This window comes from Rhinolophus sinicus, linkage group LG05 (genome assembly GCF_036562045.2).
Source record: "Rhinolophus sinicus isolate RSC01 linkage group LG05, ASM3656204v1, whole genome shotgun sequence".
Lineage (NCBI taxonomy): Eukaryota > Metazoa > Chordata > Mammalia > Chiroptera > Rhinolophidae > Rhinolophus > Rhinolophus sinicus.
This window is the reverse complement of record NC_133755.1, coordinates 29,314,206-29,328,815: the sequence shown is the minus strand read 5'-3', so window position 1 is coordinate 29,328,815 and position 14,610 is coordinate 29,314,206. Positions and strand designations below refer to the sequence as shown.

The window sequence follows — 14,610 nt, the reverse complement described above, 5'->3', positions numbered from 1 at the left end:
CCACATGGGCTGCACGGTTGAACTTCAAAGGACCGTTCTAACAGATGCAGCCAGTTTCCTGCAGCTGCGCAACAGCCCACAGCAGCCTGAATCACCCAGGGCTGAGGGAAGGTGGGGGAGCAAGGCCCAGCAGGGCCAGGTTAGTCTGAGAGGCTTCCTGGAGCGGCTCCCAGATCCTCAGTGCTACAGGAAAGAAAGGAAAGGCTTGGTTGGGGAGGGTGCTGCTCCTCTGTGATTTTTTAGTGAAATAAACCGCTGTAGCCCAGGGTTTTGGGACCTGGTATGTGTAGAGTCAGAGCAGTCTTTTGGTGGAGGAAGGACTTGAGAGAGGAGATAAGAACATTGATAAACTAGATCACACAGAGGAATGTAACCTACTGACCCAGGCTACCCTCCAAGCTCCAGGAACACACAGCAGTTAGCTCCAGGCAAATCTTCCTCCTCCAGAAAGCCCACCAGGAGTACTTCTAGCAGTGTGGCTTGCAGCTGTCAAGCTATAGGAAAACTTCCTGGGTTCATGCTGTGGTATTTGAGAGCAGGATGGGAAGGGAAGAAAGTGGGGTAGAGCCAGGGCCAATATGGGCACATGGGGAAGTGCTAGCCAGAATCAAATGGCTTAGAGGCCCTGCGTGGGGCTGGCCCACAGCAGGTGGGAGATATTTTTAGGTAGGCTCAGGTGCAGACAGACATTACACGCCATGGCCCGACAGGTGGTAAATATTTAATCCCTTCCTTAATCATTAACTCTCCGTTTGGCTGGAGAGAAATGGAACTGTTGTCAAATCAGTAACCACAGGCTGGGAACAATGTCCACGGATCTCATGGCCTCTCCCGTAGCTGGGAGTGCTGGCCGGGTGGGGTTGGCTCTGGCCTTGGGGGCCCTGCTTCATCTCCTTCCCATGGTGGCCTGAGGACATGGAGAGGGTATGAGGTCATAATCACCCTCTAACCCCTGAAGTACTTACTGGTGGGGAGTGGCAGGGGGCTGGAGGTGGTGTCCACTCAGGCATGAGGATTCCAGGCCCTGCTTCCAGGCCTTGTGACCTTGGGTGAGTCACGTAACCTCCACCTCCCTGAACCTCAGTTTCTCATCTGTGCAATGAGGCTAAGTATTGTTATCTTGAAGGATTGTCGGGAGATTTGAATGAGACATGGTGTACAAGGAAGTACTTTGTAAGCTGAAGACTAAGACAGCAAACAAGTTAGAGAAAGTACAGATGAAAAGATACAAAGAGTAAAAGATTTCAAAGATGAAAGAGGAAAGCTAGAGTGCCCTGGCTTCTATGCACTTCAACGCAGTTCCTTTCAATGCAGTTGGTTTTATTTCAGGTCAGTGCGTGTGTATTGGCAAGGCCATGTCCCCAACCCTCAACTGGGTTTTGGGGGTAATTTGAAAAGGAGTCAGCTTTGCCCTCAGGGAGCAAGGGTGACCAAACTCCAGGCTTGAACCAGAACAAGATGGGCAGTGTTTGTGATGTAGGTCAGCAGGTCAGGGCTGCAGGGTCAGTGGGGAGGGCAGTGTGAGCTGGAGGGTCAGAGCAGGCTGCAGGGGTGAAGTGGGCGGGGAGCATCCTGAGGGATAAGTAGGAGCTGGGTGTGTAGTGGGAGGGAGGACTCCTGCGTGCATCCTGACATGTACCCGGGGCATTCAAGCACAGGAATGCAAGCATATAAGCAGACTGTGCGAGGGTATACATGAATCACCCTTGCACACACACAGTCACCCGTGGGTGAGTGGACACACACAGGCACACCCTTGGGCAGTTATGCGCCTCAGACCCTCTGGGTAACTCAGCATTTCTGAGACTGGCTGACACCCACCAGAAAACTGAAGTCTCCAGGGTGTATCAGGAAGCCATGGGGTTTGCCCCAAAGCAGAGTTACTGTTCCTCTGTCCCCTACTTTAGCAGAGGTGCAGCCAGGGACGTGCAGCCGGAGACCGGTGTGTGTGTGAGGTGGCTGCAGGCAGGTTAGAATCAGCATGGAGATCTGCACACATTCTCCAGATGTGACAAGACACAGGCAGGAGGCAGCTGGAGAGACCAGGCCGAGGCAGGCCCGGGGGCAGCAGGCTTGGCTTAGAGGAGATAGGTGTGGAGCTGGCCTTTAGGAGGAAGGGTTGGAGGGGCAGAGAAAGGGATCGGAGAGGCTACTGAAGCCCCCAAGAGCCAAGTTCCCAGCCCCTCTCTAGGTGCCCCACCCACATCCCATGCTCAGGTTCGGGCTGGGATTGGGACCCCAGAGCCAAAAATAAGCCAGGCAGAGACTCCTTAGAAATTGGTCTGAGGGTTAATCAGAATAGAGTTCTATCCTTTCCTTTAGGGCTGTGTAGGGGCCTGGGATGAAGGTCCTTCTCTGAGCTCTCTAATCAAATACTAAGCCTCCTTAGGAAGCCAGTCCTGATCCATGATCTCTGCCCTAAGGAGTTTCTAGTCCAGTGTAGCCTAGACAGGATATAAAAGGCTCACATGCCACTTGGTGTGTGAGGGGACCTAACAGAGTCACAGACACCACCAGGGGCAGGCCGTTGGTGGTTTATAGCCCAGACTCTGGACTCAAACTGCCGGAGCCTAAATCCTGCCCCCATCTGTTTCCAACTATGGGGCCTGTTACTCGCCCTCTCTATGCCTCAGTGTCTTGTGTACAATGTGGAGAAGATAACAGTGAAATACTTGCTGCTGGTAGTTGTTGGGAGGGTTAAATGAGACACAAGGCCCAGCATAGTGCCTGGTGCATGATAAGTGCTAGAGCCATTTGAAGAAGGAGAACGTGTGTCTGATGTGCATGCTCAGGGCAGCTTCCTGGAGGAGGAGACATGTAAGCAGGCCCTTGAAGGACCAGCAGGGTCTCCACCCTGCAGAGGGGCCAGAGGGAGCAGAAGTGAGAAAGGACATGGCATATTTGGGTCCATGAGGAATTCCGTGCAGCCACAGCCACTGCCTGGAGGATGGAAGTGGACGGGTGTTCGGGGTCTAGAGTGGTCAGGAAGCTTACAAGTGTCCAGCTGTCCTGGAGCAATGGGGACCCAGGGAGGCTTGTGAGTGAGACCCTGACAACACGAAGGCTGAGCTTTGGCAGCAAAGAGCAGGCCTTGTTGGTGGGAGAAACCCAGGCAGAGGGCCTTCCGAGGGACAAGAGCCCTGTAGGAGGCAGGCCCCGAGGCTCTGGCCTGGGGTGGTCTGGGAGATTGAGGAGACCAGCAGGGAGTTAGAAGAACTGAATCTTCATCGGTGGGTCTTTCTCCTCAGCTGGACTCCACACACACCCTCCATGAAGCTCTCTCACAGCAGCCTTCTTTAGGCGTGCTCCCAGAGACCCTTTCAGCCCCTACTTTCTATGGGTCTGGCCCAGCAACCTTGGTCATGTTGTTTCTCCTGCCTCCATTTTCTCATCTCTCAGTGAACATAGGGATTTCTGTCCACCTGGGATGTGTGAACGCCAAGGTGAGACCCTGCTGCTTTTCTGGCCAGGGAGGTTCAAAGCAGGGAAAGATCCAGGCTACAGTTTCACCTCTGTTTTCCTGAGGTGGCCCCTCCACTTATCTGAGTCAGGGCAAGGCTGGAGTGGGCGAGGAGTAGATACTCCTTTAACGGTCAGATAGTGTGACAGGGTGATAAAGGGCTCAGGCCCAGAAACTGGCTTAGAGAGGGTGGGACAAGCAAGGCTGTCACTTCCCTGCCCCTTTTCCCCACCCCCATTGCACCCTCCAGGCCAGTTGGGTACAGCCTCAGCCTTCCGCCATGCCTCCCACCCATGTTCTGTTCAGGGCCTCTGTTCAGGGCAGGAGGAGGGAGCAGAGGCCACAGGAACTGGAGTTTGAAGGTTGGTGGTGGCCTTTGTACACTGTCTCAGGGGACTGGTGGGGGCAGAGGCCAGGCTACAGGGGAACAGGAGGGTGAGCAACTTGTCCTGGTTTGCCAGGGCCCTCCCAGTTTTAACACTGAAAGCTTGTTCTAGGAAATCCCTCATTTCTAAGCAAATCAGGATGGGAAATGTCCAGGTTTTAAAATGGAAAGTCCCTTATCCTGGGAAGCCCCTCAGTCCCAGAGAAACCAGGACAGTTGGTCACCTTAAGAATAAAGGAGTGAGTCCGGGGGTGCAAGGTGACTAGGATGGGGGAAGCAGACAGCTCCTTTCCAAGTTCACATATCCCTGATTCTCAACCACGTCCACTTGTCCTCACCACGTGCCCTGTGTGAGGGGACCACTCAGGTTTCTTCTCCAGTCGACGAATCTGGAAGTTCAAAGCTGCCTCACTAGAGGGCTTCTTTGGCAGGCTGAGGCTGGCTAGCTGGCAAGTTCATGTGCCAGGGACGTCAGCTGCTCTGTCCTCCAGGAGCCATCAGAGGTAAAGCTGAGGCTTGGGATGGGTTCTGCGCTTCCAACTTGCTGCTCTAGTTCCTGAGCCCCCACCAGAGATATAACTAGCAGCCAGATCTCTGAGATCAGAAATTGCTGAAAATCAAAATCAGGACACCAGCTTGGTTTGGGGGTATAGTGAAAAGGTTCTGTTCAGGGCCTCTGCGCCTCTGTCCCCTTGCTACCTTGGCCCTGCCCTGTCTGGGCCTCTGAAGGCCAGAGAAGTTTCCGGGGACAGGATAGGAAAGCTGGCAGGTGGGCGGGGACGCCTCCCTCGAGAGGACTCAGAATAGGACAGGGATGTCAAATGGAGACTTGCTGTAGCAGGTAGTTCAGGCTTAGGCCTCCCTGCCTCCCCGCTTCAGGGCTTGGTTTTATCCCATACTCACCCTGGAAAAAGGATGGACTTTCCTCACCTGGGATATGGAAATCCCAGAAATCACTGGCCCCAGCTCCCTGGTCCTCAGAGGGGCACTGGCCAGTCAACATGGGGCCAAAGCCAGATGGGGGAGGTGAGGGCAGGGCCTGCAGGAGGAAATAGAGCCCCTGATGGGAAAGGCCTTGGACTTTCTGTTGGGGGATGGGCCCGAAGGGATGAGAGAGGAAAACAGCACCCAAAGTGTCCCCCAGGACAGCTTCCCATAGGTTGGCTCAGCCAATGAAGGTATTTGAGAGACTCTGCTGGGCTCTGGGGAAGCATCTGAACCAGATGCCCACAAAGGAACTATTTCTACCCCACTTCCCCTCCCGAGGATTCCCGAGTTGGTTGGGTGGGCAAAATCTCTTCGTGAAGCCAGCTGTAGTCTTGCTATTAACATCAGGGTTGACCAATGGCCCAAATTGAGCCAACTGTGTTCTAACTCTGGGTCCTGGATGCTTCCAGAAAGTCTTCCCTACCTCTCTACTCCCCCAGCCCCACCTGAGGTAGGTGTCTGCTTACACTTCCTTTTACCTTGGATCATGCCCTAATGATTTTGCCTATTCTCTCCCCCCACCCAACCCCCGTACCTCCCCCCAGTTGTGGTCCTTGTCTGGTCACCTCTGAACCACCATTGCCTCTCAGGTAGTGTGCTCAGCCGACGTCTGTAAGACTCATATGTGGTAGGCCATGGGACCCCCAACAGTGACCATGAAGTTCCAGACAGGCAAGGGCCCTGGAGAGGGGGCTCGTAAGGATGCTTAAGGAGGGGCCCATAGGCCAGTCTAGGTATTCTGGGGGAGAGACATCAAGAGTGCTCCAGGTGGGCTGATTCTGGGGCCGTTTGTGTCTCTAACTCAGCCTTCCTGCGCTCCCACCACAGACTCAGCCACGAGACCAAACTGTGTGAACAAATGGTGCTGGTGGTCCAGGGGCCAGGACGGAATCCCCCCAGACAGGCTGGCCAAAGGGTCTCATCGCCAACTTCCTGGGTCTGCAGGGAGCCGCCGGGAAGGGGTCAGGGGAGGGGGTGGGGAGAGGCTGGGGGCAGGGCTACTACTTGGGGCGTGGCCGAGGGGAGAGGTGCTGAGGGCAGGGGAGCCAGGCCAGGTTGGCCTTTGAAGGGCAGGCCTTCCTGGGGAGGACACTTTAATCGCCCCCAATTAAACCATTGCCGGAAGCTTTTAACAGCCCCGTACAGCCTTTCAAGGACCGCCCTTTTGTTAGGCAGCCAAGCTGTTATGCAAAAAGAGAGTGGGCTGAGGCCTCTGACCACTCACCTCAGGCCCCGAAGCCAGCCAGCCCCAAACTCCAGTCAGCCTGCAAAGAGGCTGCTTGTTTGCGAATCAAAGGCTGGGGACCCTGCTTTGATCTGGAGAAATCCAGCCCTTCCCTGCCTCCCCAGCTTTAGTCCCCTCCACTCCTGTTGAGGCTGTGGGGCCTTCCATGAAGCCTTCACTCTCACAGTTTCCAGATCTGGGGGCAGTCAGACTGATCCCTGGGGTCCTAGGGGCCTCCCCCTGCCCCTTACTCTAAGAAGCAGGTCTGCTGGGATGGCAGAAATTTTCACTGCTTCCACTGTCCCCTTCGGGTAAGGAAATCCTGGCCCTCCCCCTCAGGCTATTCTAAGGTCTTCTAGGCCCTTGTGACGCAGTATAGTCCTCAGATGGGCATCCTTTGGGGCCCTGTTAGAAGTGCACATTCTCAGGCCCCACCCTAGACCTGCTGGATCAGAATCTACTTTTTAACAAACCCCAGGTGAAGTTTGAGAAGTTCTACCCTAGTATCTTCCCCTCCCTGGATCTTCGCCCTTCCCCCCAAAAAAACCAAGATAAAGAAAGTATAGAAGTGATATTAGCCATGGTAGATTATGGGCAATATAGCCCTCTGCTTTCCAAACTTTCTACAACACATAATTTCTAAAAACATCAACGACAAAGCCCTTTCTGTAAATAGAAGCTTCTGGAGGACCCCAAATGGCAGACTTCCATTTGGTCATTTCGTTAACATCAAAACCCTCCACCCTTGATTTCCACATCTGCTCCCTCATTTTATCTTCAGAACAGCCTGAGGAAGATGGGACATGTATCCCCACTATGCAGAAGAGGAAACGGAAGCCCAGAAAGGTTTGTGGACTGGCCTGCTGAGTAAGGGGGGAAGTTTGGGAAACCCATCCAGGGCCTCCCTACTCGCAGGTCCAGCAGGGCTGCCAGAGACAGCTGTGAATTATGTACACTGAACAAAGGTGCCTGGCCTGAGGGTGGGTGACAGGACCGTCACGCAGCTCCCACTCCACTCACCACGGGAGTCCTGGTGTGGGCAGGGCTGCCTGTGCTGGAGGAACGAGAGCCTTTTTCTAATTTACACAAAAGCCCCATACAGGCAAGCAAAAGCTGGAAGCTTCCAGAATTTCCCATTTCTCAACTCCTCCTCCTCCTCACAAAAGCTGCTGGTCTTCAAGCACCTACTCTGTGTCAGCCTTCAAGCTCAGTGCTTTCTTTCGTGATCCTACTCAGTCCCCAGGACAACTCTCCGACTCATTTCTTCTGAATAAGACCCATTCCTTCTGCTTCTTTTCTTGACACCGGTTCCTGGAAAACCAAACAAGACCCAGAGCGCACTCCAGATGAGTCAGATCCTGTTGGGACAAAGGTCTCCCATGCTGACCCCAGGATGCACAGCCTGGGTCAGCCAGGGGGATGCCAGTTGGGGTTGGACTAGAAGCATTTTCTGGACGTTCTCAGGTCTTGAAACTTCTGTCCCATCCGGGGTCAATCTTGAGTACCTGGGGGCTACCAAAAGGGCTAAAACTCACCTTGCGTTCCCTCCAAAGTTCCACAGCAGGCTCAGCACTCAGAGAAAGGTAGCAGCACCTCTAGAGGCAGGAGGGGAGTTTAGACTTTATGTGTCTGTGGGGACAGCAAGATAAGGTAGGCTGGTGGTCAAGCCTTTGAGAGCAACGGTCAGCAAACTTCTGTGAAGGGCCAAATAGTAAACGTCTCAGGCTGGTCCCTCTCACAGCTACTCAGCTCTGCCATTGTAGGGCACAAATAGCCAGAGACAATAGAAATGAACGGGTGTGCCTGTGTGCCAATAAAACTTTATGCACACTGAAATTTTAGTTTCATGTGATGTTCATGTGTGCCAAAATTTTATGCTTCTTCTAATTTTTTTTTTCCAACCATGTGAAAATCATTCTAGCTCTTGGCCTGCACCAAAGTCAATAGTGAGCAGAATTTGGCCCACGGGGCCACAGTCTGCCGGGTCCTGGTTTCATGTGAAGGTTTTGAGGGTGGTCATCAGTCGTGGATTTGAGTCCTGGTTATTTCACTAATTGAGAGTGTCATTGGGGAAAATCGCTAAGCCTGTTTCCTCTCTGTCAAATAGGTGTGGTGATGTCTGTCATTCAGGTAGTAAGTGAGATGAAAAACACAAAAGCACTTCCTAACTTCAGGAATTGGCATGTAGTAAGCACTCCCGAATGTGAGCAATGAACATTGCAGCAGGCCGTTTGGAGGTCAGTGGGAGGGAGCTGGAGAGGTCAGGGGACACTGCCTGGAGAAGGTCTGGGGTAAGCTGGGCCTTGACTAATACAAGAAGTATGGTGATAGATGGAGGGGTCAGGCCAAAGCAACCAGCCTCAATCCTAGAGTCTGAGATGGCCATTGAAGGCTCTGACAAAGGGGCCCTTCAAAGTGGGGCCAAAAGGAGGTCCATCTGCAAGACACGCCTGTGGGGAGAGGTGCTGGGGAAACACCCTGGGCCTAAAAGACATGTGATAAGGTTACTGGTGAGGCCAGGTGATTGGGAGCTGGGGGGACAGGGGCAGGGGTGGTTATTAAGGGAGTGTCAGCCATCAATAGATGACAACATAGGCAGGTGTTCTGTTTTGTTGTTAATCAACCGCAGGTACCAGATTAGCTCCCTTTCTTGACTGTAAGCACATTTCTAGGTTAATACTTGGAGGGGGCCACCTATTGTTTTGCTGACCTAGAAGCCCTCCCCCCCCCCCCCCCCCCGCAATGTGTTTGTAGACACCAGTCCCTTGGCTCCCCTGAGCTGAGTTGTACAGAGGTAGATTCCTGAACAAAGCTGGGCCATTCCGAGTCCTTCCCTGAGATTTTGTTAAATTGGTATCCGAGAGAATATGAGTAAGTCCCTCTCTGGCGGAGGGAACATCGCAGTATGACTGACATTCAGGCCCCACCAGCAGCTGTGTCTCTTGTCACGTAGGGGAAGTCAAGAATCCGTGGGAGAAAGAAGTTGATCCCAACAGGAAGCAGAGATGAGAGGCTTTAGTGAGAGTCCCTGGAAGGACCAAGTTCCTGCCCTTTGTGTGTGGCGTGGTGAATGAATTTTCCCTCTGATTTTGGGAGGTAGCCGAGTCCTTTCTAAAACTAGTTTGAGTTTCTATCACTTGCAAGTGAAGAACATTGATGACTAAGTGTGTCATCACTACTCTCCTACCCATCATTTATTGTGAAATTGCTGTGTGCTGGATACTACTGGGTACGTGCCTTACGTCCATCACTTCACAGTGTGACCCTCCGTTATGCTCTGAGCTATGGGGACCATCATCTCTATTTTAGAGATGATGAAACTGAGGCTCCCGTTTCCCCTGACACTTAAATGGGGCGCCCCTCAGGCTTTGTCCTCTTTGATTAGCGTTAATTACTCTCTCCCAGGCCACCTTGGCTCTTCCCATGTTGATTTCATTTCTAAAATTTCCCATTTTCCATCTAGATCTCCCTTTTAAACACCAAGCTGATGTATCCAGCCGCCAATTTGATAGAGATAGTTCACATATAGATCTCTAAAACTGGACTCCTCTTCTCCCCCCTCCCAGCGAATCTGCCCCTCCCCTGGGGATTCCTCTCTCAATAACTGGCCCTCCACTCCACACAGTTTCCCACATCAGAAACCTGAGGGTTATATTTAACACACCTTCTGCTTCACCTCCATAACTACCCTACCACCAGTTCCTATTGTACCCACTCCCTAAGCATGTCTTGGCTCTGCTCCCTTCCCTCCAGTTCCACTGTCTCTTCCTCGTCCAACCACATCTCCTCTTCCTGGAAAGATAGCCTCCTCCCTGGTCTCCCGAATCCACCTGGAGCCATGTATCCGTTCAGCTTCTAGAGACATTTTTGAAAGAGCTCTAACCACTCCCCCCACTCCTTAAAACTTCTCAGGTCCTGGCATAATCTCAGGGATACCTTCTCTTGAGCCCTCCGGGAAGTATTATTATCCCACAGTACCCTTCAGTGTCTGTATCACTCAATAATTATGTGTTTGGATATGCATTTGATATTTGTCTGCCTTGCTAGACTATAACTCCCTGAGGGCAGGGATCAGATATATTTTATTCATCACTGAGCACGCAGCACCCTACAGTGTCAGGCACAGAGCAGGTGCTCAGAAATACTTGCTGAATGCATGAGAGAGTGACAGAGGCTTGGAGAGGATCCGTGACTTGAGTCCCAGGGTCACATGCTAATGATGGAAGAGCCTGGATGTCAACCCCAATCTCTGGCTCTGAAGTGAACTCTGTTAACTTCCATGCAATATTGGCACCTTTGGGGGAACCAGGAAGGAAGAGGCTGAGAAGCTGGCTTCAGACTCATTAGAAAGGATGCTGGAAGCAAGGGGGTAGGGTAGGGCAGGAGAGGAAACCAATCTACTGCCAAATGGAGTCGGGCTGGCGGTAAGGAGAGTTTAGCACCCAGGAACCGCTGTGAAGAGCTTTGTCTGTGTTGCCTCATTTAATCCCCTGCAGGCCATGCGTGGCAGGCTTATTTATCTCCTGTTACAGACAAGGAAATGGAGCTTCAGAGAAAGTAACTTGCCCAAAGTCCCCCAGCGAGGTACGTGTCAGAACCAGGATCTGAATCTGGAACTTGAGACTGAGAAATCTGCTTTTGGGAAAATCAGTCCAGAAACGTGGCAGGACATCCCGTGATTAGACTTCAGGGAGAGCTTACAGCCACCGTCCTCCCTCCATCACCTCACCCCTGCGGGCTATCCAGGAGGATATCTTTTTGAAATTCCAAAAGCTCTAGCAGGAAACCAAAAAGCCTCTCCATGCAATGCCTCCGGTGGCCAGATCCTCCCAGGCTGGCGCCTACCTCCCCGGAGGATTTCTCCTGCACAACTTCCATTTGAAAAGGAGCTTGGGGCCGTGGTGCACCTACCCTGCTGAGGCCCATCAATGCGCTCAGCTCAGGGCTGCAGAATGAAGGAGCCCTGCTTGCTGGGGGAGGTGAGGGGAGATGGGGAACTGGGAAATCCCCTTAGAGCCTGGCCTTAGGTGGTAGGTTTATTTTATTTAACATTGTTACTGCTCCCACCCCCAATTTAACACCACTTTTATAGATAACCCTTTGTAAATATGATCTCATCGATGCTCAGAACACCTCAGTGAGTTTAAGTACTATGATCCCCACGGTTTACAGATAGGGAAGTTGAAGCAGACTCGCCCAAGGTCACCAGCAGTAAGTGGCAGAGCTGGGATTTGAACCCAGGGTGCTGTGCTCTGAAATCCTTCTTCTCCGCTGGTGAAGTTTCTCTGGGGGGGAGGGATCGCTGAACATCTTGCTCCATCTATCCACACCCAGCCCCAGGCCTCTCTGGGCCTCTGGAAACAACAGATAATGGGGTTCCTTCTTTTCTCACTTGCCCAGAGTTTGTTGACATCAGGTGAAGCAAGAGGCCACCCCAAACAAAGGGGATGCTGGAAGAGATAACCCAATCATTCTGGGCCCAGCTGGGCTGTTGGGAGGGCCAGGATTGAACTCAGCCTACTTTGAGGCTGGATTTCGAGAAACTGCCAGGGCCTGGCCGCCCGCTCTTTGTTGCAAAACAATGAGTCAGCCTGGCAGGTTGGGGAGCGGGAGGATGGGGAATGGTGTAGAAGGGCCTCTCCCCCTTATGCCCTGTCTCTTCAGGCCTGCCTCCAGCCTTTCCCATGGTGGGTTCTGCTCCCCCCCCCCCCCCTTCCCAGCCCTTAGGAGGCTCACCAATTTCCTTTTTTGTTGTTTGGCTGCCATAGGAAAAGTATTGAAAAATAGAAAGTGCCCTAGACAGGAAAACACTCTGAAAGCTGAAACCTGAAACCCGCCTGCCTGCGCCAACACCCCAGTGGGTGGTGGTCAGCCAGCTAGGACTCCATCTCTGGCCTCCTTCCCTTGATGGCACCTTAAGCCCTGGTCAGAAGAGAGGAGAACTTGGGGGTCCAGAGATAAATAGTGACCTGTTCAAGGTCACAGTTGGTGCTGATGGCCAGGAGGGTAGGGCAGGTGCTGTGGGAAGGTCTCGGGGACTAGGTTACTGGCCAGGAAGTGTCTGGAAACATATACCTCCTTTTTAAAATTGGCCTTGCCAAGGGACCATACCCTTCATCCAACATGAGAGAGACCCGCACCAGGGGATGTCAGGAGATGAAGCAATTCTCTACCCTGGTTCTCACTGGATGAGCCAATGTGATTGCCCCTGATGCATCCTATCTAGCCATAGTGGGTGTCACAAAACACTCCATTTCTCTCCTGCCCTTATCCCCTCTACCTTCAGGACCCTTTCTCACTTTGAGAAAGATAGTACTTCCCCCTTGTTAGAACAGAACAGAGGGAATTTGCTCAAGGTCACAGAGCAAATTCATTAATTAATTCATTAAACCCTCCCTGGGTTGCTGCTGAGCCAGACCCCACAGAGGAATGAGAGGGGGGCATGGTCTCCTCCAAGCCAGCTGCCTAAGCTGAGAACCACTCTACAATACTGCACTGATCAAGACTTACCTGCCGTGAGTGCAGTGCGGACAATAAGGGACCTGACCCAACCTGAGCGGCGGGGAAGGCTTCCTGGAGGAGGCAGACAGAGCAGGGTCTTAAAGACTGAGTAGGATGTACCAGGAGTGGGGAGTAGCAGAGGAGGGTGTTCTGGGCTGGCAATAAATTAAATCCACCATCTCTGGGCCCCCCTTCTGGGTTCTACCTCCTGGTCTACAGGCATTACTGAACCCCTGTTATGACACAACATGGAGCTGGGACCTGGGAGAGAATACAGGGCAATTATCACGTGGGGCCTACCCTCAAGAAGTTTCCTGTGCCAGTGGGAAGACAAAACTATCATACTGAGGTAAAGGGTCACCCTGAGGAAAGCCAACAAGTGTGGAGGTCTCTACTGTGTATCCCGATGCAAGATGCACCTCACTTAATCCTCACCAAATCTCTGTGAGTGAATACTCTTCGCATCGCATTTTACAGAGAGGAAACAGGCTCAGGAAGTACCAGTAACTTAGCCTGGGTCACCACCTGGTAAGGGGTAGAGACCGAATCTAAACCCAGGGGCCAACTGTGGATCCTGAGCCCCCAGTCACCATTCTTACTCCAGTGGTTGGGAGGGAGGCAGCTGTCCTAGACTATTTGGTGGGCCATAGGTAGCCAGCAAAGGCTTATGAGGGAGGGCATGCCCAATCTGACCTGTGTTTTGGCACAATAAATCCAGAGGCCACTTGGAGGTTGGATTAAGGCACCAAGCAAAGGAGGTGACTGCCTTCGTGTTCAGATGAGAAAGCATGAAGTGGGGCCCTGGGGGTGCTAAGGAAAATGCATTGCTCAGGGAGGTGAAGAGCCAGCCTCGGCCCTGCCCTCACCTCATCCCCGGGAGACCAGTCCTTGCTTGACCTTCTCTGACCATCTGCTGCCAGTGAAGCCCAGACAGTAGCCATTTGTCCGACAGATACCAGCTGAACACCTACTAAGTGCAGGACCTGTCAGCCCTGGGATACAAGAGGGTCAGATAATCCCTGTCCTCAGGGAGCTCAGGGTGCGATGCAGTCATCCTTAAGGGGTTAGCAACAGCACCCATGCACTTTGTCTGTCTAACCTCCCACAGCTCAGAGAGGAGAGGTTTCCATTTAGACTCTTCTCTAATTGTTTAGATGCAATCCTCTCCCTGCTACCTTCTGTCCCAGGTCTCGGGGAGACAGGCTCCTCTGTCTTTGTACATTTCCCATAGGACGAGGTACAGTTCTGAGTACGTAACTAAGCATTTAGTACGTGCTGAGACTAATTAGTCTCAATCAGGCAAAATTGTTCTTCAGTCTGACCTTGAATCCAGACTACAAATAACTTAATCTATCCAGGCAGTTTTCAAAAAATGCTGCTGGGCCTCGAGTCCCTCCCTGTCAAAGAGTGAGGCCAACTGATGGGCTGGTTCCGTGAGATCCTATCCTGTTACTGCAGGCTTGTTGAAGATGATACGGCTGAGCCTTTAAGACTGTCAACCTGTATGCAGGGGGCAGATCTCTGAAGCTGTCAGTCAGCCCAAATGAGCCAATCAGCACAAGACATCTGGAACTACAAAGCTGATTTAGGTGATGAATGGGAGGGTCCTGGCCAGCGCTGGGATGGGTGTTCTGAGTTAGAAGGAGCCCAAGGCTCCTCAAGACTTTGTTGTGGCTGCTAAGCTACAGACATGCCCAGCTCTAGGAAGGAAGGGACCCTGTGAAGCTCTTTCTGCCTTCTGGGGGCTTCAGTGCAAGTAGCTCAGGAGTGAGAAATGGGGCAGGGCCTGCGAGCCCTAAGTGGGAACTAGTCAGGGGAGTACAGAACTAGCCTGGGGAACCCTAAGTGGGAAATAGCGAGGGGGCTGTTTTCATTTCTGGGACTTGCATGTTTTTACTTCCTCTTTGCCCTTCCTTAGGATTTACTGAAGCCCTCTGGGAACTTTCAGCTGCATCAGCTGTGAATGTGTGGGATCTTGAGAGCTGAGATGACGAATGAGGGAAGGGCTGCTAAGGGGCAGGCGAGGCCAAGCTCAGATTAGGACCAGGAAAT

General features: G+C 52.5%; 1 long non-coding RNA gene across 12 annotated transcripts in view; it reads left to right on the top strand.

The window, feature by feature from the left end:
- LOC109456339 (uncharacterized) overlaps positions 1 to 14,610 on the top strand; it is a 54,288-nt gene that overhangs the window by 19,813 nt on the left and 19,865 nt on the right. Inside the window, exons 1-2 of one of the 12 annotated variants that reach the window (XR_012496325.1) lie at positions 3,778 to 3,822; positions 6,839 to 6,903. The exons of 9 other annotated variants lie outside the window; for them this stretch is intronic. This is a non-coding gene — a long non-coding RNA (uncharacterized LOC109456339). Of the gene's footprint in view, positions 1 to 3,777; positions 3,823 to 6,838; positions 6,904 to 12,079; positions 14,315 to 14,610 lie in introns of those variants that run through there. 2 more of the 12 variants (XR_012496326.1, XR_002138835.2) reach the window with 2 other exon arrangements.